Here is a 25,258-nt window from a genome sequence, read left to right on the forward strand (position 1 = left end):
GTTTCGATCAAATTTGTGATAAAAATATTGAAATTTCCGTGGGCATGATTATATATAATAGGTTTTTAAAATGTAATTTGTGAGCATTGCTGTTCTGTTTGTTATTCTAACATTTTTGGAATATATAAAGAGGTAACGTTGGAGTGACTAGTCTCACGGCACAGTGTCAATTTTCATAATGTAGTCCCGCCAGCATAGGAGTCCGATTACGCTTTTTGCATTCGCCGACAGGGTTGACCTACGGGACTAACATACTTTCTTTTGCTGACCAGAAAGAGATGAGTTAAAGGTAATGACGCACCAAGTCTGGCGAGGAATTTCTCTTCCAACAAAATATGTGATTCTTGAGTCACAAATATACGTCTATTATTTATAATTCCCTTACCGAAAGGTTTTAATCGGTATATTTATTTATTTATTTATTTAAGTAAATTTCACATACAGCTGTGACGCCAATTTACAGTGAAACTTTTAACAATGACATACATAAATTAGACACAATACAATAACAATATAAAAACAAACAAAGAATTAACCAGTAGGGAAGTATAACATTCAATTAGCAGACATATGGGTCAAAGCTTGTGCGGTGAATTTTTTGCGTGACAGGTAAAAAGGATCTATGGAAGGAGGGAGCGAATTTAGAAGGGAGGAGAGGCGATATAAAGGTGAGCGCTTGGTCAGGGAGATTCTGGGAATAGGAAGGTGGAGTAGGGAGAGCGAGCGGGTGGAACGAGTCGGTATTCTAAAATTCAACTGAGAGAGGAGTTCAGGGCAGTCTAAAGTCGAGTTCAATATGCTGTGTAGAAGGTTGAAGTCCGTTTTAAGTCTGAGATTCTGAAGATTAGACAAGGAAAGAGAAGACAATACAGCATCAGAGGACATATTGCGTAAGTGAGGGATTCTATGCCTAACTATTTTGGCAAAGAAGTGGGGGATGCAATCGAGGGATTTTAGGTTAGTCGGGGCTGACATGGACCAAATTGGAGAGCAATACAAAACTATGGGAAGGACAATCGTTGAGAAATAGGAGTGAAGTGCAATGGGATCCTTAATTTCCGTGAAGCGGTAAAGAAGGCCTAACAGAGACATGGCTTTCTTTTTTACAGTCTGAATGTGGTCGGAGTAGTTTAGTTTGGGGTCGATTATAACGCCCAAATCTTTCATCGTCGTAACTCTGGTCAAGGGAGATGAATTTATGGTGTAGTTGAAAGTGATGGGCTGTGTTTTTAACGCAATAGTCATGATGCTGCATTTTTTAGGGTTGAGCTTTAATTTCCAAGTGTCACACCACAGGGAAGCTTTATTTAGGGCAATTTGGAGATCTCTGCAGTCAGAGGTGTTTTTTATCTCCTTGTAGATCTTGCAATCGTCCGCATATAAAAGAGTTTGTGTTTGGGAGGACAGAAGGTGGGACGGAAGATCATTAATATATAAATTGAAAAGATAAGGTCCTAGGACACTGCCCTGAGGAACTCCTGACGTCACAGGAGACCAAGAAGAAGATCCACCAGCGAGTATTACACGCTGGGTTCTGTGGGAAAGAAAGCTTGTGAGAAGGCTAAGGAACTTACCATGTATGCCAAATTGCTGGTTTAGTTTATGAAGGAGGAGTTGATGATGGAGTGTGTCGAAAGCTTTGGAGAAGTCAAGGAAGATGGTATCGAGTTGACGAGAGTTGTCTATTGCAGTGACGGCGTGGTGCTGGAAGACAGCAAGATTTGTTAGGCATGATCTCCCAGGGAGGAAACCATGCTGCTGGGGGGATAAAAAGGGAGAGGTGAAGTAGAAAATCCTATTGAGAATTATGCGCTCACAGACGGAAGAAAGTATTGGAAGCAAAGATATGGGGCGATAGTTTGTGACGTCAGCTTTGCTTCCCGCTTTGAGTATCGGGATAACGTTGGCGCATTTCCATTGAGGAGGGAAGGTTCCTAATGAAAAGCAGCGATTAAACAAAAGGGTTAGAGGTTGTGCAAGGGAAGAGGCGCAGTTGCGAATGAGTTTAGGGCTGAGACCATCAGGACCGGGTGAGCGGTGAAGGGGTATTTTACAAAGGAATTTATAAACTTCCCTGGAATCTGTCTGAACGGATGATAGGGAATCGCTAGACAGCGGTTGGAGGGACTGAGGAGGGGTTACATTGTGGAAGGAAGTAGGCTGTACACAATCGGAAAAGAATTTGAGAAAGAGATTAGGTCTCTCTGAGCCCAAGGCATTTGTGGCATTGTAGGAGACTGCTTCAGGAATCTGCGGACGGCTACGGCGTTGATTGATAAAGGTCCAGAATTTTTTGGGACTGGAAGATATGTTTGAAGAAACAGAGCGCGCGTAATTTTCGTAGTCTCGCCGGATAAGAAATTTGGAGTATCGGCGGAGGTCAACAAAACAACGGCGAGTTTCCGCATTTTGGACGGCCTTGTGGAGGTACCAAGCGCGATTTTTGTTCCCGAGAATGTGAATGGTGTCCGGTTTAAACCATTGGGGGAACTTTATGGCGGTTTGAATTGTTTTTCCCTGAGTTTTCATGCTATAGGCCCTAAATCCGAGTTCGTCATTTCGAAGCGTGTTATTACCAAAAAAATTGCCCCTTATGCTCGGCGATGAGTTTAAAAAGGTTGGCTATGAAAAATACTTCGTTACTTCCACAATTTATTTCAAAATTACTAACCTGTTTGGGATGTTATTAAGTTTCATTATCAAATAACTAAATACCATAAGCATCATAAATAACGTACGTGTTACAGGTCACAAGTGGGTAGTTTTGGGGGATCACTGTCATTTAGTGGTGCTTCACGTTTCATATTGCAATATGTATCTAACCCTTGCACCGCGTACAAGCTTCAAGTTTGGATTTTATTAAAAAACTTTTTTACTTTTAATTACCTATTAGTACTTAATAACATGCCAATTTCCTTTTAATATCTTCATTTTGTGAATGCACGCTACTAAAAATATCTTTTTTGACCCTTTTTTATAATACGATGCTTGAGTAGTTGAAATAAAATAATTTTTTAATGTTTCTGTAATATTTCCCATGAAATTTCGTAAAAAGAAGGGTTTGAGGCTTATCACCAGATCCTAGAGCATCAGGATTTCTATTGTGTGGACTCTCATTCTGCCTACTTCCCTACCGTTCACTGCCGGGAAGACGAGTGGGAGGTTGAGTGATGGTAGGAGATGAAACAGGTCCAGGGAAAAGGGCGGCTGTGTTTGCTTCGTAGGTGTTCTCTCCAGACGACTTCTGCTCCGATGGTTAGGCGTGAAAGGGCAGCAAAGGGTTCGGCGTCGCGTGAAAGGGCGCAACCCAATCGAGGGGGGCGTGGGAGAAAGGGGTGGAGGTGTAATTGGACATCTGTGGAGGTGGCGGCCCTTCCTTGTGTATCTTCCTTCCTCTTATCCACCCTAGTGTTTCTTCCCGTGGTCACACGTCTCTAGGTGGGCACCACACAGTTTGATGTAAAGGAGGAAGTTTGGGCGTGGTCGATTGAATTACGGCGTCCAGAGAACGGTGAACTGCTAATGAAGGCATGAACAAGCGGAAACCTGCTGGAATCGAGCAGAAGAGGCTTCCGCCCTGTATTTCTAAATGTGTGCTCAGAAGAAAGGAAGATAACCGTTGGAGCCAAGAAATGTTCGCCTGGGGTCGTTCGTTCTCAGACCCAACAATACATTGAAAGATTTCGATAGATGAAAGGTAAAGATAAGTCGGTAATTGGAAGAGAGAGATAAGTTGCAATGAAAAGAATCGTCCTCATTCAGTTGTTCTCTCGGAATTTAAATATGGAAGAGAAACACAAAAATGAATGACAATTTTTCATTATTTGGTGAGTTCATTAGAATTCCAGTCCATGAAATCGTTCAGGGAGATCAACTCATTGAGGGAATCGCTCTCAATAATGTGAGAAACAACAAACCCTTTCGGCAGGAGCGCGTGACGTCAACAGTGTTGTAATTTATGCTGTACTTATTATTTTATTTTCTTATTAAGTATTCAGGTTCACAATGCAATAATTTAATCAATCAACAACTTTTATGCTATTATTACAGTAACTTAGATTGTAATAACATCTTTCCTTTGTTTATCACATATGAGAAATTGTACATTCTAAAAAACAGCATATCTTGCATTACAATGCGTGTATGGTACGAAAGAGACCTTCGTAATGCTTTCGGCCATTCGATCATAGACTGTGAAGGCAAAAAGTATTTCAATGACTTGGTACAGAGACATTTATGATTATGGAATATAAATAATATTTGAGTCGTATTGTCTCTAGTGAGGAGAGATATCCGTACAAGAAATATTTACTGGAGAGCCCATTCCAAAGCTGAAGAATAGGCTTTAGGTCGAGAAAGTATGAAGCATCGAGCTTAGTCGCTTTAAATCACTATGTACAATAGGGTGGTGCGAAAAAACTCAAGTTACAAATTCAGTGTCGTAATAGCGCGGAAAAGTTGCGATACGTTAGTACAAGAAAAACAAAAAAAGAATTATTAAAATCGAACGTCATCTTCCGATCCCGCAAAGCACCTGAAAAAATGACCAAAATGAAAAAAATTGTTTTTTTTTGTTGTAAAAAAACCTTATATTTTTTAACGCTATAGCTAAAAATGATTACAAATAGTGTAGATTATTAGTAATATATACATATACATGGATTTAAACAGTTATATCCGATCGCGCAAGATCATTAAAAATGTATAAAAATTGCAAATTAGCTGATTTTTCAGAGTTATTTAATAATTACTTATGACACATTTCAGTGAAGTTTTTGTTAATCCAGTAGATCAAAAAGAGACAATATAGCTGACCACTAGACTTGAAAGGCAAAATTGTGCTTTAAAAAAGCAGCATGTTAACCCTGTTGAAATCGAGAGTGAAGATGATGAGGTTTTAAATGACGCCACGCAAAATTTAACAATCAAGGAGCAATTTGATGACTTTGAAGATTAAATGTCTAGTACATCCAAGAAAAATTTGTCACCACGGCAAATGAGGGTAAAATTACAAACTACAGCTTTGCATTGTGATTGTGACCGTGCAGCTGCTGTTATAGAATCAAGTGCACTTGAAGACATTGGTGTTATAACTGAAGGAGATACTTCAAGTTCATTGAATGATGTGATATTAGAAGGGAAAGGAGAAATACTATAAGCGATTTACAGTAAATCCAGAGGGGTAAAATTGCAAACTACAGCTTTGCATTGTGATTGCAAATTGATTTAGGTGAACTACACGGGTAATACTTGAGAGGGAAGGATAGACGATACCCTAGTAATAGAAATTATTGATTGGAAGGAGTACCGCTGGACAGTTAAAGAGGAGCACCATTCCCTTATAAAAGAACCGTCCTCTGTGTATGTAAGTCATGTTTATCCAAGCTCCGGGTCTGCTAAAGACATTTGGCCTTCATATTATCTCATTTCTCTGATCAAGGAGTATCGTTGAAGTACTTAGATTTAGTTTGCTGTGATGGCACAACACCAACATTGGATAGAAAGGTGGCACTATGAGAGAGATCGAAGAACACGTTGTACATCCGCTGCAGTGGGCAGTTGGTTTACTTCATTCCATTGAATTACTTTTCCGCCGTCTTTTTCAGTATTTGTATGGTGAATAAATGGCCAAAAATCCTTAAGTGGGAATTCTAAAACTGAATGATTATGGAAAGCTTCCAATACTGCATTTCCAAACAATTGAATATGAAATTCTACAAGTGGATGGATAAATTTTGAGAAAGGGCCAAAGATACCTTATTAACATAAGTCAAGCAATTATTTGTGGTGACTTTCCAAAGGACTTAGCAAACCGTGAACCAGGACCATTTTCACATGCTAGATGGCTTATCTATCCAAATCGAGTTCTCCGACTGTACAATCCCAATTTAAGACACATGTCTGATCCACTGCTTTAATCTTCCGCTAATTGGGCGAAAAAGCGAAAGAGGGGTGTTTTTTAGCACTTTTCAGAAGCAGTGGCGACTTATATTAATAATTATTTTTCTATTCGGCAATTTTTAATAATTCGACAATTGTTAAAATTTGAAGCAGTCTGGTCCAAACTAGTTTTAGGAAAAAAAGAAATAATTGACGGGATCGATTGTTGACATTTTAAATTCTCCTATTTTATTGTTACCATACTATGTATTAAAAATCCACCGGTTGTAACACTATGCATGCTCAATCAAAGACTTTATTCTTTGAAATTTCTCGAAGTGTGATATCTCATGAATGACTGCCCTCGTATAATCGCAGCGCCTTGTGATGTCAAGCTCGACTCGACGTTGGACCTGATGCTAGCATTAGGCCTGTCGACCCAGCCTCGTCCGTGGAGCGCCAAGGGTTCTGAGCAGAATATTACCGACGTCGGGTTGTTTCTCTCCACTCTTCCTTTCCTCAAAGCACAAATGAGTTCGGCTGTCTGTCAACTTCTTTAACTTCCGTACCATTTGTGAAGAGAAGGTCGAAATGTCTTGCGCGTTTTTGATGCTTTCCAGGAAAAGGAAAACTTATGCTAAGGATTAGTGGGCGTGCGATAGGCTTTTAAAATTTCACCGGGCTTCGGTAGCTGCTTTTGGTATGTACGAAAAGACGTTTCAGGAAAAAACTGCGATGCTGGCTCGAAATCCTATAGATCAAGGAAAAGGCCGTGGACGATCAGTTGCAAGGATTTGATGCCAGGAAAAGTAGGTCGTGAGCAACAAAGGAGGAAGACAGTGTGTTACCGTCATGGGATAAAAAGGCTTCTCAGAAATCTTTTATGGATAAGGGTTTCAAGGTAACTGCGATGGGGATATACTAATTTAGTATGTTTCAATGAATATCTCAGAAGTTTTACTCACAGGATGGATAATTTGAATGTGGGTGTTGTTTTTGGTCAGATTTTGTATTGATGTCGTATATATTAACTAAAAATAGCAGCTGATATTGACCCCTGTCAACTCTTATTTGGTTTCTATTCTGTGGGCCAGTATTATAGCTTTTACCTTCCATTTTATGATTTTTATTTATCACAGAAATGAATTTTTAGAATCCATGGGATTATTTATATTATTTTACCTTTTTAATCGATTGTTTGGCGGAAAATGAAATCAAATAAAGAATATGAGTAAGGATAAATGACTTCGGGCAATTGTGGGTAAGCATTATTGATAGAATAATCTGTATGAGGCTAAGTATTGACTTTGGTGGCAATCAATTGGTTCTCAAGAAACTTAGGTCTAGATACGGTAGTGATTGGAACTCTAAGTGGAACGTAAATTGTAACTCTTACCACATGAGATTAGGAAATGCGGATCTAGGGAGGAGACGGTGATACGCTATGAGAATTGACGTGATGCAAAGATGAAACTGTAGGATATAGTTTACCCAGTTCTGCACATAGCAATGAAGAATCAGGCATGCCATTTTCCTAATTTATTTGTTGAGCACGTGGAATACTGAGGAATATTTCCGATGACGATAGAGTTACACTTTATGTAAAGCGAAAATAAAGGTCAGGCCATATGCTAGCGTGTATGGGTACGTAGAGACGTATATCCATCTAACCTATGCTTTTTGTTGAAGTTTAATTAAAATTTAATGTAAAATGCACGAGGATTCCCGAAGTTCACTCTTTCAGTATTTTGGCTACCGTGGGGTCTTGTTTCCTCTTTGATTTATGGCGATTTAGAGGTCAAGGTGTCACATGCAACCCGGAATTCAATACCACAAGGCTGCGAGTACACACATACACTCAGCATCATAGTTCCAAGTAAAAGGACCACATACGGGAGGCCGCATTCCATCCCATGGAGAGTTGATTTTTTTTTATTCTCTGGTCGCTCTTTAATCGGTTCTCAAAAATATCAGTAGCACGGCGATGAGTGTTAAGCAATCCACTTCTTTCCTCAAGTTTGCGGTTTAGTATTTGCATTGCGAGGAATAGCATTAAAAAGCTCTGACTTCGATCGAAATCGTTATCAGGAATATAAATTTTCGTTTTCAGCTCAGATTAGAGCTAATTTCTTTGTGAAATTCGGATTGCTTTGCTCGTCAAAAACGCGAATGGCAACATTAGTAAATCCATTTAAAATGCGCGGCAGGTGACTACATGTAGAGACCGACTTGAGAATACGCTGTTGTAATATTTGTGGTTTCAGAATTAAAGCCGAATTGAGCGGTGTAAGGTTTGATGAAAACTCACTAAAAGAAAGAAGTGCGGACCATCCTATGGTCCTATCTAGCCTTAGAGACTATACTAACTTCATATTCATCAAACATTATACCTTTACAACAAACCTTACGGAGTCGCCCGTAAGCACACACAAATTGGGCAAATTATACTGTATGCACTTATTTGCCTCCTTGAATGGAACTGGGATCCTCTAAATTGATACCGAATACCCTACCACTCACGGTAAATCTTTTCTATGGATAAAATTTATGGTTTTAAGATATTAGCTGAGTCATAATATAAGTTATAAGTTAATATTACTTATAATATACTTAATAGCTGAGTTAATTTTATTGAAGTTATGATTTCCCAAAATTTCAGAATGTCACACCTTCTGATGGCAGTAGCTACAATAGCCGCAAGAAATTCATTGGGGCCTTTTTCGAAAAAAAATTACTTATTTCATATAGCTCTCGCTCACCCTTCACAAGGTAGGAGTTTTAGTATGTTGTTCAAGATAGTTGGCCCATCGGATGTGCAATAATTTATGACGGCATCATTTAAACTTCATTTTACGTACGTTGACTGGACTACAGGCGGATATTTCGAGGCTACAGTGTCAAATAGCACGTCATCGTTATCCTTGTAGTCAATTTGATAGTCTCATGTATATCGAATAACTCTGGATTTTAGTAGATTGTTCATGGCAGTTACCCCTACCAGGTTACAAAAAAGTATGACTAAACGATTTTTCATTCATTTTACGCACGCTTAATGAATTAAAGGCGGATATGGATAAACTCTGTGGTTTTAATCTCAGATGATGCGTCTCCGTAATCCTTGTTGTCCATGTAATCGTCACATGTCCATCTTTAACTCTTCCGTCACCGACGTGATGTCCTTCCAGCCCACACGTTATTCTAAATGAATTATAGCTGAATCGTATCTCCCTCCCGTGTCGAGGAGAAAGGAAGAGGTTGAGGACAGAGCGGAGTCATTCGTACATTGGAAGGAAGGATGGACGGAGGGTTAGGGCGGAGTGAGATCGATATCTGGGCGCAGGAGTATGGGTGAGTGGGGCAGTGGGGTCGTTGGGCTGGAAATGGCTAAATTGCTCCTTCGGAAGTGGAGCGAGAGCGGTCGTCCTCTAAATGTGCGTCCGCTTCGGGTCGCGGAGCCCAGGGTGGAGGTGTCAGATGCAATGTGGGAAAGTGGTGTCCGGGAGGGGCGTGGGAGGAGTGGGGGGGAGGGGCTGCTCTGAGGTGATTGACAATGTTCCAGGTAGTGTGTGGCCAAGCACCTATACTGTCCACTATCTGACCGCGTGTTATTCACGATTAATCTTTCTTGGGCTTCCGACCGGGTCAGGTTCTCTTTTTCCACCAACGTTTCGACGTTTCCATCTTCCCATCGTCCACAGAGCAGATTTATCCCTTATTACGGAGGAAAAAAAGTGTTCGAGTGAAATATCATCGTATCAGTTCACCTAGAAATCGAGCTATCATTTGTGTAAACATAAATGTGACTGACTCAGAACAGAAATCTTAAAAATTCAACTTTTCATTAAGATAATTACCTAAAGTCGTGGGTACCTATAGGAATCGTATTCAAGCACGTCCGTACTAGAACAAGTCTCATGATTTCTCTTGCTGATCTTTCCAAGATCAGAAACGTTGTAAGGGAATATTTTTGGCCGAGATACAATATGGGCCTATTGGAGTCTCTTTATTCATAATCATTCACTCATTGATTCAACCCGAAGGTTGGTTTGAATAGGTGAGGGTTGAGCTCACCCCAGACTAGTACACTGTTGATCATCACACATAAAGAGCCCTGGGCTACGTCACACTTCGAGGGCTTTATTTGGGGGTTATCGAAGGCCCCCTGGATATGAAACCGGAAATCTTAAATCGGTAGCCAAGCGCTCTGCCCAATAGGCTCCCACGCTCCCTTGCAGACGGTAATGTCTATCATTGAATAAGACAATATTGTAAGATAAATCTGCTCTGTGGACGATGGGAAGATGGAAACGTCGAAACGTTGGTGGAAATGGAAAACCTGACCCTGTCGGAAGCCCAAGAAAGATTAATCGTGAATAATACGCGGTCATCCACAAAAAATCGAATGGCGGCATTTTCACTGAAAATATCAGAGTTCAGATTGGAGGAGGTTTCTCTTCCGAATGTTTTAGATGCTTGGGTTGATGAAATTCTCTAAAAACAAAGATTTGTGCTGTGCAGAGTCACGTGAGAATGATAGGTGTGTGTTTTCGGGCGGAAACGTTGGGTGTGAATGGCCTCGCGTAACATTCATAGGATTTCTTGGTAATGGAGAAGGGGTTTGTCTAAACATTGAGTTGGATGAACCAAGGCGGAGGTGAAGAGGAAGAGAAGCGCGGACTGTTGCGGCAAAAGGACCCGACAGTTGGGGATATTGTGAGCTGCATGCAAGGAAGAGACTCCTGCTTCTATAGCTCCCTTCGGAATGTTGTTCAATGAACTGCGAAATACTAGGCACGGAATGCCGCTAGTTTCAGAATAGATAGCGCCAGTTTGCTGTTACACTCTATGATTATTATGCGTGCTCGTGGCGTATTTTACTGAAAGACAAGGAATTCACATGGGTCTGGCGCAGGTACCTTATTCCTTCGAGGCGAAAACTTCTAGACGTTGATAACGTATCCTTAGAGTTCCCCCAGTTTAGCATTTCTTGGGATGTGATAATGGAAAATAAGTTAAAGAACCATTTTTGGTAGATTTTTTCCATATTGGTATAAAATTATGTCCTGATATGATATATGTAGTGGACAAAAATGGAGGGAAAATAAATTTTATTTATTACAAAAGTATTTTTAATGATTAAAAAATGTTTAACTCAGTTTTTTGGTACCTTTACCTTTAGTATATTTCTGGTGTTATTATTTCCTTCAGTAGTATTGCAATGTATAGCATTACAATAAGATTGTTGATATCAAGTTCCCGTTGGCATGTTATTAATTTTAAAGACTCCTTCTTTAAGTTTTTCCTTTTAATGCTGAATCTGACTGAGCAACGTAGTTACAGCAATATCACTTTGATTATTGTAATAAATGGTTACCCAATTCTTTAGTTAGTGTGATGCATGATGAATTGATTATTTATTCCAATGATTGTAACGTTTTAGTGATTCAATGAATTTTAATTTACTTTAATCTGAAAGAAGTGTCTGAATATTTTTTTGGATATGAGCCTGATTAATGTTCTCAAGTATTGGACATTTTTTTTCGGATGTACTACTTGCCAATAAATCATAATAGTGCACGTATACTGCAAAATTGGTGTAGTAATTTCTCGTTTTGTAAATCATAACATTCTGGTATGCCTATTATGCTAGTAATGAATCTTCTCTTATCATTTCATGTGAGTGCAAGGGATTTGAACTGATATTCATGTCAGGAAGGTTAGAAATTGGACTAAAAAATTGTAAAGGTATGGTACTTTTCCACACAATTTATTTAGGACGACCGGTTTCGTCGCAGAGGCGACATCTTCAGGTACAGAAATCGTTATTTTTGTTGTGCCTGAGCTGATTTCTGCACCTAAAGATGTCACCTCTACGACGGTTTCGTCGTAGAGGTCGTCTTAAATATATTGTGTGAAAAAGTACCATACCTTTATAATTGTTTACAATGGATTTTCACTAAGTTAAGCCTATAACAATCGAGTTTATAGAAATAGGACTCTCTAAAGATAAGGTGCTTTTATTTTATTTGTACCTTTTCCTTTAATTTTCGTGAATTTATTGTAGTATATATCCCATGTATGTCAATGATGTGGAATTGGATTTCATTACGTCAATGCTTTAACGTAAAATTTCCTTGGGATCCGCGGGCAAGGAGCATATAATTGATATCCAGGAAAATAAATTATTAATTTAAGGAATGTCAAATATGTACGAAAATGCGAACGTTTTATTCGTTCTTCCCAAAGATGCCGGTTGCTAATATTTTACCTAAAGATATAATTATTTCGTGAAAAAATGGTGATCTCTTATATTTAAAAAGCTGATTGAATGAAACTTTTTGCGCAATGATGGTGACATAAATTAGTATGAAAGAGCTGAAACCTATCAAGACTATGATTTTATCCAAATAATGTTTCTCTGAAATTACGTTGTTTGTTACAGGATTTTCGATTAAATTTCATTATTTCTCACGTCGTTTATCAAGGACGCAGAATAAAAAATAGAATTTAATACATTTCTTAGAATATTCCTATAAAAATATTCAATTTAGCAATTGGGTCCGTGCCAGCGCGAATTGGTGAGAGATTTTGCTGGAGAATAGTTGTTCTCGCCTCCGGCTAAACTCTATGGGTCGGCTAAGGACCATGCCAAAACTTAGCTCATATTCCGACCCGAGAGAAAACGCGCGTATTGAGATAGTGCCTGGAGGGACATGGATGTGCTGATTGGAAATGTGGGTATGAGGCATGAAAGCGAATAGACAGTTTCTGGAAAAGTGGAAATTAAATGTATCACGTCATCCTTCTTTTTTCTGAAGAAAACAGAAGAGGAGATATAATTTTATTTTATTACATATCTGAAACACCAAATAAACCTTATATTGGCCATTTTATATCGGGGTGTTCAACAAATTTAACAATGCACGGACACGAAGAATGCCGTGGGGAAACAGGGGAAACCTACCCAGGCGAGACTCGAACCCTCTACCTCCTGTTTGCCTGGCGAGGGCTTTACCCCGCCGCCACCGAGGCCGGAAAGAGAGATTTGTCTGATGGATTGGTATTGAAATGTTAAGTCATAATAATGAATTATAAGAATTCCAAAACAAATACATTCCTTGCATCTTTGAGCCAATTTTGGAGTTTACGTCACGATTTTTGGGCGATGGAGTTTGTTGTTGGATCATTATTAATTATTCTTTATTCTCTCAAGAATCATCGTGATCGCATGCCTATAGACAAAAAGTACTTTTTTTGTTTCTGGTATTTGCCATCTATCAAATGTAGTGTATAGCTTAGCATAAGTTGACTCTGAAGGATAGCTTTATCGTCCAGAATGCTAAACCAGTTCTCTGGTTGAGTTATATTCGCCTAGCCGTTTGTAATTAGAATGTTTTCTTTTGCTTGATTCCTGTTTGTCACGAATTTACTCCTCTCCCTAAGCTCTTCGTAAAGATGACCTCTGGTGCATTCCTAAGGCAGTATTTTCAGACTTTAAGTTGTATTGCAAATTATATCCTTTTCATTAGAGCTCCCAAGTTTTAGAGGATCATGGCTATTTGTGCCCTGTGAATGAAATTGAATAATACGGAAAGGCAATAATGGATATTTTGAAATATTTTATTTTTGATAACAAGTACCTAGTAGACATTCAAACATAATCCGTTATCATGCGTGAATCAGTTACTGTATGACAGCCATGATATTATCTTTACTTTATGCTGTCAACATTTTTTAAATCTCGTGTGTAACACTTTTAGATACGAGAAAACATTTAAAAAAAACATTTAAATTCGAGGCTCTAGAAAATGTTGGAAAGATTTACTTTACATACCCGCAAAAATTCAAAAGGAATCCATAAGTTTTAAAGAGGGAATACCACCAAAAAAACAGCTATTTTGTTATTACAAGTTTTTTAGACGCGACTGAAGCATGTTGGTGATACATGTCGTGCATAGAACTACTCAACGGGTTGAAAACCCGGGAAGCCTCGCTACAAGTTTCATAGAGGTTTGAGGTGGAGGAATATCCCGGGTGGGCTGAAGAAGGGAAAAGATATGGATGAGGAGGGCGGAAGGAGATTGATGACGGCTTTCGAAGTGGAGGTGACAGAAACACGCGTCCCGTACCTGTCTCCGGCCATCCTTCGCGCTTTTTCTCCGGATGGACCAATACGAGAAAGAGATGCGCTCCGTTTTTTTATGGTTTCCTTTTCCATCGTTTCTTTTTACATCGGTTTTCCTTTTCATCTCCTTGTCACAATTTGTCTCCAAAGTTTTCCCGCCGCCAAAAGTGCATTACAGACCCTTTTTCTCTTCTGTCATCTCTCATGGAATAGTGGCGGTGATGATATTATCCAATATCAGATAAAGATACCATTGGATGTATCAAGTATACGTAAGAATACTTAAAGACATTGGTTTTCCCTCCTTTGTAGCCGTTATTTCCAAAAGATGCAAATACATTTGGGTCCCTTGGTAAATATTTACTTCTCTCGTATTCCAGTTCATTTATTTTTTCATTCATACGTGAGCCCTGTCTCAGCCCTGTCTCAATATATATTTCTTTCTTTTACCTCATGGTGGCACTTATTTTCTGTCTCGCAAAAGCTTGCTAGACGAATAATATAAAATATTTTACAATCATCTAAATAATCAAACAATAGTATTCGATGAATCATTCAGTAACTAAATTAAGTAAACTAAAATCTACTAAGGTTGCTGCATGTACTGCATTAATGAGAGGATGGTAATTTTTTTATAATTTATTCAATAATTTTCACCATACTACGATATATTCATTTGATGCGGGCTTATTTTTTTCCATAGGGAAATCAAAGTAACTCGACTAGTTCGCTATTTGGAATACACTACCAACCAACTCATCCAACAGTTGTGCGGGATTGTTATCTCCGAATATGTATTATACGTCCGTAGCCTTGAAAACAATCAAGAAGTGTACCTACGTTGTATAAAGAAGCAATGAATCATTGGATATACCTATATATTTGTCACTACTAAGTAGGGCGATTTGGTCAGACACAACAAACCTCATCCGCCCCGGCGCCACCCTACCCTCGCCCATTCCTACCTGTCCTCCCTTAACCCATCAGCTGCCCAGGCCGTCCCATACCGCCATTTGGGGGCTCTGATGACGTCATCCACTCGTTGTATGCACACAGCTCTCATACTCTCACTCACGTGATTGTGACGTCATGGAGAGTTGCAACTAATTTTCAGAATATTCGAAATGCCGAAAAAAAATTCTCCTGCTCCGGGATTCGATCTGCCGTCCTTTCCATTGACAGTCGAACACCTTACCACTAGTCTACAGATGCTCGTGCATGGTATTGCGGTTCTTAATGTATATAATATCTTGTATGAATCACTGATTTTCGAGTTCCCTCCCCATCCGATCCTCGTAGAATGCCTACTGAGACTTTGTGGAAGAAAATGCGATTATTAATGTACTTTATTGCGACATGAAAGAGTGGCTGTCCTTAATTACCAAGACCACCAAAGATTAAGGTTGGATGTTATGTTCCTCATTGCCCAGGACTCAATCAGTCCTCAGTATCGCAAGTATAACCCTCGACCATTATGAAACATGCATTTGAATGCTGCCTATCTCTTCCCTCCTCTTCTCCCTGGGCAGAGTATTGCGATCAACAGCTGGATCGTAAGGATATCTCCGAGTCGTTACCGTACATCTTGCCCTCAGTTATTTGGAACTTATTCTTACTCACCAATTCGCCAATTACGCGATGTAGGTCTTGCCCCATCCCCTCTCTTTGCAACCGTTAACTCTCCCCCTGACGGAGAAACTTTATTGCGACATGAAAGAGTGACTGTTCTTAATTACCAAGACCCCAAAGATTAAGGTTGAATGTTATGTTCCTCATTACGCAGGACTCAGTCAGTCCTCAGTATCGCAAGTTTAACCTCGACCATTATGAAACATGCATTTGAACGCTACCTATCTTTTCCCTCCCCTCTTCTCCCTGGGCAGAGATAGTGACTTGATGTGACGTTCCGTCTCATATATCTTTTACCAGACGGGAAATGCTGAACATGCGATACCAACCCTTCCATGACCAACCTTCTCACTACCTCACGTAGAGAACTTTGTTGAGAAATGCAACAACACCACCGTCGTGAATCAGTCGTAGGGGCCTGCCTGGTAATGCGTCGGTTTGGAGCTGAATCCTTCCAGGGCGAAGTCCACACTTGATCACCCTACGTAGCACACAATCAAAAGGAATGAAGGTTTTGCCTCACAAAAATTAAAGTCAAACACGGTGTAATTTATAATTGGTATATTTTATTTCTGGTAATTTGTACAAAAACAGATAACACCACATGAAATATTTTATTTCAAAATCAATTCAATTAATTTATCATTAAAACTTCCACACATTTCCAAGACAAATCTTTTGCAGACATCCATATCAGTTCCGTATTCAGAAAGTTCGTCATCGACATTATTAAGAAAGGAAAATATATGATCTGAAATATTGTCAAAATTTTTGCACACATGAGTAGATGTTTTTCCTCTGCACCCATTGCAACTGTTTTCTACTTTACTGCAAATATTTTGAGTCAAATTATCCATAACATTTTGAAAAGACTCTCCCCAATTTAAGCACTGCTCGATGGCATGGTCGACACATTTTTCTAAACGTAGGAGACCGCACCAAGAAGTTGATCCTAACCACACACAATATTTTTCCTCTCCATCCACCATTTTCACTAACTTAATTAGTTTTTCACCATAAAGTTCACAAAATTGCACACTAATGTCACCGATCGTAAACTTATCCATTTCACTACCAAGACCACTTTCGAAGAAGGAATCAATCTTTCTCTTCTCTTGAAGAATTTCTCTCCATTGCGGCGGTCTGAGGGATACACCTAGATTTCCGTTTTTCCCGATGAATATAACAGCTAGAAATTCATTTTCAGGTTCCAACCCCACTGTTACCTTCTTTGTCCCGGAGCAATTCAGGTTGTACGTCGTATTCATCAATGTGTTAATTTTTTCTCCCCCTAGAATAACTCTCTCGGAAGGAGTGAATACTGTCTCTGTAGTAGGTGATTGTCGATGATTTCCTCTGTGGTCTGGGCGAGTGTCGGTACTGGTAGTTCGATCCATCTCTTCGGTACGACGTCTTCTGCTCCGTTTGGTGTTGGTTGTTTGCCTGCTTCCTTCGTAGGTTCTGGATCTGCAACGTTTGTTAGAGGCATAAGGATGAAGTCTTTTGCCGGTTTCCATTACGCTAACAAGATGTAACTTGTCGATGAACAGAGGTATAATCGCTGTCTCTGACTACAACGCGACTCTGCTTACTAGGTCTGACTGACTGAGCGTGCGTCTATGAAGTACCTCGAATTATATTTATACCGTGCATGAGCTTATCACTTAACGATGAATGTACATTCACTTCAAACGGTAAACATGATGAGGATGTCATGAATGTTATTCTATCACTAAGATGCTTGTGACGACTTGTGCAAATAAATTACCGATTGGAGATTAATTAGTCACTCGACGGCCATTGAACTTTGACCACTCATTTGCTTGTCGCAGGGTATTTCCCGTCCACGTAAGAACAGCAGGATTGACATTCATTAGTGTTATATCTACTTATATGCCCACAAATACGTCCCATGATATTATCAACAAACGATTTCACAAATCTGTCGTTCTTTTCTTTATTTTTGCTAAAATATTTTAGCAAGGAATCAATAGTATTTCCGTAACTCCTATGGTACAGAAAGAAAATGCAGTAATGACCGCATACTTCGGAGGAGTAGTCTTGCAAATGCAAATCGCTGAATCGCCACGAACATGAATTACGTGAAATGAAGTCTCTGTGATATTTGACAATTGGGGGCAAACCGTAGCTATCAAAATATTCCCCTTTATGATCGTCTCCGATGAAAAATGCCACCCAGTGTTCCCCTGGTTTACGATGAGGATCTGTGTTGGCGATGTAAGCGCATGGTTTCTGTGTATGTACCGGTAGTTTGTCAGCTGCATAAACGCCGGTAGAAATACCTTTAGATATTTTGATGTGCTCAAGGACTAGTTGCAGCTCAAGCGAGTTCATTTTTATCAATATTCTCACTGAACCACTGACTTACGTTTACTACATTTTCTATAGCACATACGTATTTATTTCCAATGCTGTGGTTCGAGTGGAAGCATCTTAAACTTCTTTGTTGAAAACTCTTCAACGAAGGACACCCATATTCCTCCACATCGATGACTGTCTTACCGAATAAACTAGCTAAGTATTGTGCTTTTTGAGATCCTTTTACATATATGTTTCGGTATTTGCTTCCTATGATGAATAATATTCGTTTAATATCACTGATATCACAATGACCATCATCCCACCTTAGTCCGTGGTGGAAGGCGTACAACCAAGAATTTTGTTTCCTGCGACGCTTAGAAAGCTTCGAAGCGGGGTACGGTGGTCGAACAAGCCAGTGGTTGAATGATCTCCTCCTCTCGTCCAGTATTGCGACTTCTTTCAGTACAAAGTTTCCTAAATCGTCCTTGCACGCTTGAAAATCGACGAAGAGATTCGACATAGCTGGATGGCTTCCCAATAGAAACTAAAATATTTTACCCGATGCCGACACATTTTAACCGCTGAAATCTACCAATACATTTCTATTCTTATCAATCTCAATCATATTATCAAATTCAGCATAAATTATGCAATTTAAAGTCTCCTCAAGAGCATCTGAAAATCGTACATCCAACCTTAGACTTCCTTGTCGCATGAGATTCCAATGAGATCCGATGTTAGCCGAGAGATCAGGTGTTAAATCGAAAGCTGTTAAGCAATATCCATTTGGATAATCTTCCCGACCAATCGAATTTCCTTCATTTTGAAAGTGATTTCCTGTGCCGCTGAATAATGAGTGATACGCCGTTACATATAATTTTCTATCTGTGAAGTCTGTGTACAAAGGCTTCGACGGGATTTGCTGCCCCTCGACGTATAAGGATAAGTGTGTCCTTTTAAAATGATGAAAGTTGAAAGGGTTTTTAGTGACATCACCATTGAAAGCTTTGTTCGTTACGAACCCCAAAATACACCGTCTTGGTAATTGCCCTATAAAGATATTATCTATTATTTTACTTTGTATTCCAGCTGAAATAGTAAGAACTTTCATGTCAACTCTTGTCAGAGGATATTTTGCTGTAGTCTTTTCAAGTGCCTTACTGTGTGCAATCATTACAGTTGGATTGATTTTAACTCGTCTTACTAACAGTGTTGCATCCAAAATATTTACTTTAGTATTGCCAGCATCCGACATGAGACTAAAATGATCCCGAGATCTTATCATTTTTACCCTCAACTCAACCCCGTTAAGGAGGAATTTTTCTTGATTGAAAATGTCACTGTGAATACGTCCAATCATATCCACAGGTTTACTCAGGCGTATATAACTTCTTCGATCGACGAGACCCTCGTTTGCATTTTCAAGATTGTCCATAGCAGCAGCTGTGTCTTCGCTCCAAAGTGCCATTGTCAGATGCGTGCTTTTTGCGTCGTTCCCATAATTAAGAAGCGTTTCTAGGTATGCACGGTAAGGATAAGTATTGCTTGGGGGAGAAATCAACTTTTGATTCAGATACACATCAACTTGAGTGAAAAGCGAGTGCATGAAATTATTCACAGGTCCCACATTGTGTTCCCCCGTAATGGCGCCACCATCATTTTTCACAATTCGCACTGTGACGTGGAATAAAGTCTGGCTCAAGTCAAGATACTCGTCACCGCTCGAAGGAATCAAAAACTCGATCGGCGAATCATCATTAATGGAGGATATCGGTTTGTAATGTACCCACTGACCATGTTGAATGCTAGTTTGCGTCGGTGGAATGGTAAAGAGGTCCAATTCGGATTTAGCGCATTCGCAGGAATGCGAATGAAGAAAAGACATTTTTTTCAGTCAAATATGTCTATAATGCGCTTCTCGGATTTTCTCTTTCGTGAGACGACCTTCCGAAGTCCTTTCCTATGGACGATTCTCTTTCTTTTCACTTTCTTGTCCTTACTCTTCCTTAGGTTCTTCTTCTTCTTCTTCTTCTGACCAGAGAGTCTTGTCGACTTCTTCACTCTTGGAAGTTTGAATGAAGACTGCTCATCATATCTTCGTCTTTTATTCTTGTATCCTGATCCTTTCATCAGATTGTCCACTGTTTCAATAGCTTTTCTTTTAAGGTTATCTCCTGCTTCATCGAGACGTTTTCTCACAGACTCACGTACGGGCCTATTTTGGGACATGTCCCCAAGTACATTAAATCCTGTTCGGAGAGCTTCTTTACCGACAGCTTTCGCACCTTTGCTCAAAAACGGCAACACTGTTCTAAAAACTCCACGCAATATACTTCCGAGCCCATGCCCACGCTGAAACGATGATCCGCGGTACACATTTGTGATACCCGATCCCGTCTGGCTTTCATAATACCTCAAATATGGATCCTGTAAAATGATTGGTGATCTTCTATTCATTGTTTTTGGATATTTTTCTTCGGAAATGTAGTTTAACACATGAAGTACCGAACTCAAATGGTATGCGGTCACCCGTGTCATCCCTTATGTCTATTTCGACGCAGTCAAATTCCCGTCGTATTACGGATACGTAATGTGGCGTGTCGAATATTATCATCTTTTGTGTGCCATAGACATATTTTCTTGTATCAAGGTTTACTATTCTTAAAAGTGGCGCACATGCATCACCAACGTATTGAGGTTCAATGAGATCGCAGTAAATATACATTTGCATTGGAAAACCTAAGAATATGTTGGCCGGTTTGGATGAAATATGATCACTAGAAACACGAACTTTTGGGTCAAAACCAAGCTGTAAAGCCAGACGTGGTTTAAAGGTAAGAAATAACTCCTGCCCGTTTATTTTTACTTCATTTTCTTTGCTTCTCACGCTTTCTAGTAATAATTCAGGTTCATTTTTCACCCTCGTAATTCTGACACGTCCAGTACTACCTTCAGCTCTAAACAGAAATTGAGATGAAATCTGTTCTTTTTTATTTATCTCCCGTATTAGATCGCCAATGTGTCCGTAGTTGCCCGGTTCTACTTTAGCTTTGTAAAGCATCTCATTACGTTCACCAATACGAATCACATTATTTCCATTACTGACATTTAGAATAGAACAGGGGTAATGAAATTCCACAATTGCAACCTGCCATTCACCACCCAGTTTGAAATGTCTTTGTAACTGAGTTCGAAATCGTGTTGTTGTATTGTCAGGAAATGATTGGGATGAGCTGTTGCTGGGTAAAGTCACATAAAATTCCTCCTGATTCATCTTAGAGCCTTTATATCCTTCAACTTTACCCACGAATCAAATGACTTTGGATATCCTTTCCAACGCACGATCGCTTCTTTTCTGTTGCCCTTTCCTCGGTACCCCAGTATTTTATCTATTTTGTGAATTTTGGTGGTAGGTAACTTCACTCGTTGTAATTCCTGACCGTAAAAGGTGCCGATTATTTCCTCCCCCTTCAAATCTTCGATCACATATACTATCGGCCGCCTCTTAAGAACATTTTTTACTGTAAATATTTCTATCGACCAGGCGCTTTCATAGCCTTTCTGAAATGTATTTCTTTCTTTTGCTATTCTCACATAATCTCCTTTTTTAATTTTATATTTAGCATCATTATATTTACTACTTTTGGGACGTTTGAGTTCTCCCTTCTCCTTCTTCTTGTATAAATTTTTCCAAACCTGATAAATATTTCGCTCATTGACTTCTGCTGGAGCCATTTTAATGCTTGAGTGCTTAGTTTTGTTGTAGCCATTGACCAATTTAGAAATCACATCAACGTACCGACGGGTATTTTCGGATGTAAAATATCGCCACATACGTGTTTTGAGAGTACGATTTAATCTTTCGACAATACATGCCTTCACGTCTGGGTTTCGCGTTACATAGTGATGAATATTATGTTCCTTTAAAAATTGTTCCATTGTCGAGGATGTGAATTCTCTACCTTTATCGGACTGTAAATATAAGGGTTTTCTCATGCTCTTGTTGAATATTTCCTCGAAACCTCTTTTCACATCTGGAGATGACTTTGTCTTGATGGGAATGCACCAAGCAAATTTACTGAATACATCTATTACGGCTAGTAAGTAATTGAAACCGTCATTGTCTTTCCGTAGAGAGCGCATATCATTTAGGTCGCACTGCCAAAGATCATCAATATTATTAACAATGTACCTATTTCTTTCAAATTTTTTACGCATAGGTTTATGCAATGTGTATGAATCAATCCCCTCCAGCCATTTCCTAATTTTATCTGCAGAGTGCTTCCCCTTTAACGAATTTATTAAGTTATAAGCACCAGAAAACGCTGCAGGATTGGATGGGTCTAGGTATGTCTTACTAATACTCATTATAGCTTCAATTTTTCCCAGCTTCTTATTTTATAAGGATTAAAGCGAGAACTTTCTTTTCCCTTAGATTTCCTTGGAATAGGTCCTCCGCTGGTGATGCCTATTTCATTACTCGACGGGTGAATGAAAGCCAACCGCTTTTGGTTACCAATATATTCTTTTGGCGTGTTCAATTCTCTCAAAGCAGTACAAAATAATTCCCATCCTTGAGGATTTGAACTTTTCCTCGGTCGTATTATGTCATTTATTAAGTCAGTTATGTTTGAATGTGGAATAACGTTTCCCTTAACTTTGACAATACCGCGGTCATCCCAAGAAATAATATCATTCCTAGTTATCATGCTGTGCAAGAGCTCTGCCTTTCTTCGAAAGGACTGAGGTACAGAGTTTATTATTTCAGATTTTGAATAGCTACCGTGGTCCTTGATGCCCTCAGATATTTCCTCTCTACCTGTGATTGCGTTGTCAGCTTCCACAATAGGAAAATACGTAGGTTTTCTCTGCTTTTCTACCAGATTTAAATACCTTTGCAGAACTTCTCTGTATTTTACCCATTTGTCATGATCTGTAATATCATTTTTGGCAAGTATTCCACGCATTTCCTCATCTAAGCGAGATATTTGTGTTGGCTCATTCCTGTGATGAATTCTATCGACAATTTCTTGCGGTACCAAAATCATTTTGTTGGCGTTTTGCATGTTTTTATTTATTGATTGTCGATCCTACTAGAGCACTTAAAACAGATCCCAATATCAAAGGAAGAAAACCATTACCAGACTGAATGATTACACGTTTTTTCTTTTTCCAACATTCACCCCTTTTGATTAATTTTCTTAATACCTTTTTGTGGCGCCGCAATTTATCAAACTGATCTCGATTTACATCAACGTTCCCCTTCAAAATATTAAAAATACATTCACATATGCTTTCAATAACGTTTTTGTCACAAGTTTTCAAAATGAGCCCCCTCTGTGACGGCTTAACTTTACAAAGAGCGGCGAATAGCTCTGCGTACCTGTTAACAGCGCGAGGCATTCTTGTGAAATGATTGTTTTTGCTCGCTCTTTACCTTTTTAGTTTAGGTGTGTACGCAAAGTTAAATTTGTCGTCTGGGAATATACAAGTTCTTATCCGATGGTCATCGGGTGTGTCTTGTTTAAGATCAATTAATAAATATCCATAAGGATTTGTTGTTGCATCCCTATATGCATCTTGAATGAATAGAGGGTTTTCTGGAAATATCTGTCTAGCCAAGTAACTCACTTGAGTTCTATCTCTGGGATTTTTAAATATTACCAAATAGTGAGAATTTAGAGATATGTCGCGCCTGCCACGTCCCTGATTAAATATATTTTGAGTGATAAAAATCACACTAATGCCACAATGATGCGAGTCTTTAGTAAATAGGTTAACCACCCGTTGATCTACTTCGCTCATTAGATCATCAAAAATAATTAATCTATTGGTGCAGTTGTCACTGAATCTCATGTCAGTTTCGTTTAATTCTGGTAAGCCTTCATGAAAATATACTTTATTATTGTTTTTTAGGTTGCTGGGTATAGAAGCTCTGTTGGCAAAGCACCAAATGATACGGGTAATAGTTTCATCGACCATATAATTAATTTCCGATATGAATTTTTCTAAAAACACTGTCTTCCCGCACCCGGTAGGGCCTGCTATGATGGCTGTGAAAGGATGTTTCCAAGGGAGATTCATGATGTAGAATAGTACCATCCATAGTAAATCCTTTATTTAAATACTTTATTCACTAGTCTTTAGCATATGATGAATAGTTGAATACAATGCCACCAAATGGCTTTGGCAAACAGTTTAATTTATACACATACACATGCGCATATACTAGTAATCGGTGAGAGGGAACAGATCTTCAGATGACCACAATGCAAGACTATGGTTAAAGCTTACATTAGCATTGGACACACTATTTTCACTAGCTTCATCGTCATCAACATCATCATCACCACTGCAGCTCTCATCCCGTATCTCAATCATTTCTATACTTCTCATGTTGGTGTTCTGATCATCTATTGTGACAGTAACCTCTGGATAGAGAAATGAAAGCGACGGAGGTAATTCTACAGAAAAATAAATTTTTTCTCGTTATAATACCCACAGGAATTGAAATAAATAAATGAATAAATTACAAGGACGATTCTGACAAAATATCAAGTCTATTCACTTAGAAAACAATGAAGTACATTCACGTTAAATACAATCAAAGTACCAGAAATATTTCATGTTTGTAAGTTTCAAACAATCCATCATACATAGATTTAATGGTCATAGGTCAAACTCTTAATGAATATCATAAAATATTCATTGCAACGAAAATTCATTTTGAAAAATACATTTGAATGAACATGTTACATTTACACAATGACTTATATAAATTTATGTTCTTAACAAATCATATTACAACTGCAAAAGACGTGCAAACAATGTAACAAAAATGTTTGATGAGTACAAAGGAATGTACTTATCTGGCTTGATTGTTATTGTTGCTATTCATATTTACCATAGCACATATACAAATCATTTTTAAAATATCAAGTGTATTCACATTCTCCTCTTATCATACTATTGTTTGTACCCATAGGGTAATGAGCAAAAGTTCTCACACCTTCTTCTTTTTGTGTAAACAACGCGGTATATTTTACGCTCATCACGTGAAATAACTTTGAACGGAGCCATTCTCCCTATTTTTCTGGGTATTTCCACAATAACAGAGATTTCGCTACCGAAAACCATTTCTTTTAAAGATTCGAAACATACCAAATTCTTGTTCGATATATTAAGTGAAATCCCTTTTACTTTAGTGATAGTTTGAATATTTTTTGGGTTTCCACTACAAGCCACTTTGTAGGAGTAGTTTTTGGGTCCGCCACTCACGAATTCGGTGATGTATGAACCTTC

Source organism: Ischnura elegans, chromosome 3 (assembly GCF_921293095.1).
Source record: "Ischnura elegans chromosome 3, ioIscEleg1.1, whole genome shotgun sequence".
NCBI classification, from domain to species: Eukaryota; Metazoa; Arthropoda; class Insecta; order Odonata; family Coenagrionidae; genus Ischnura; species Ischnura elegans.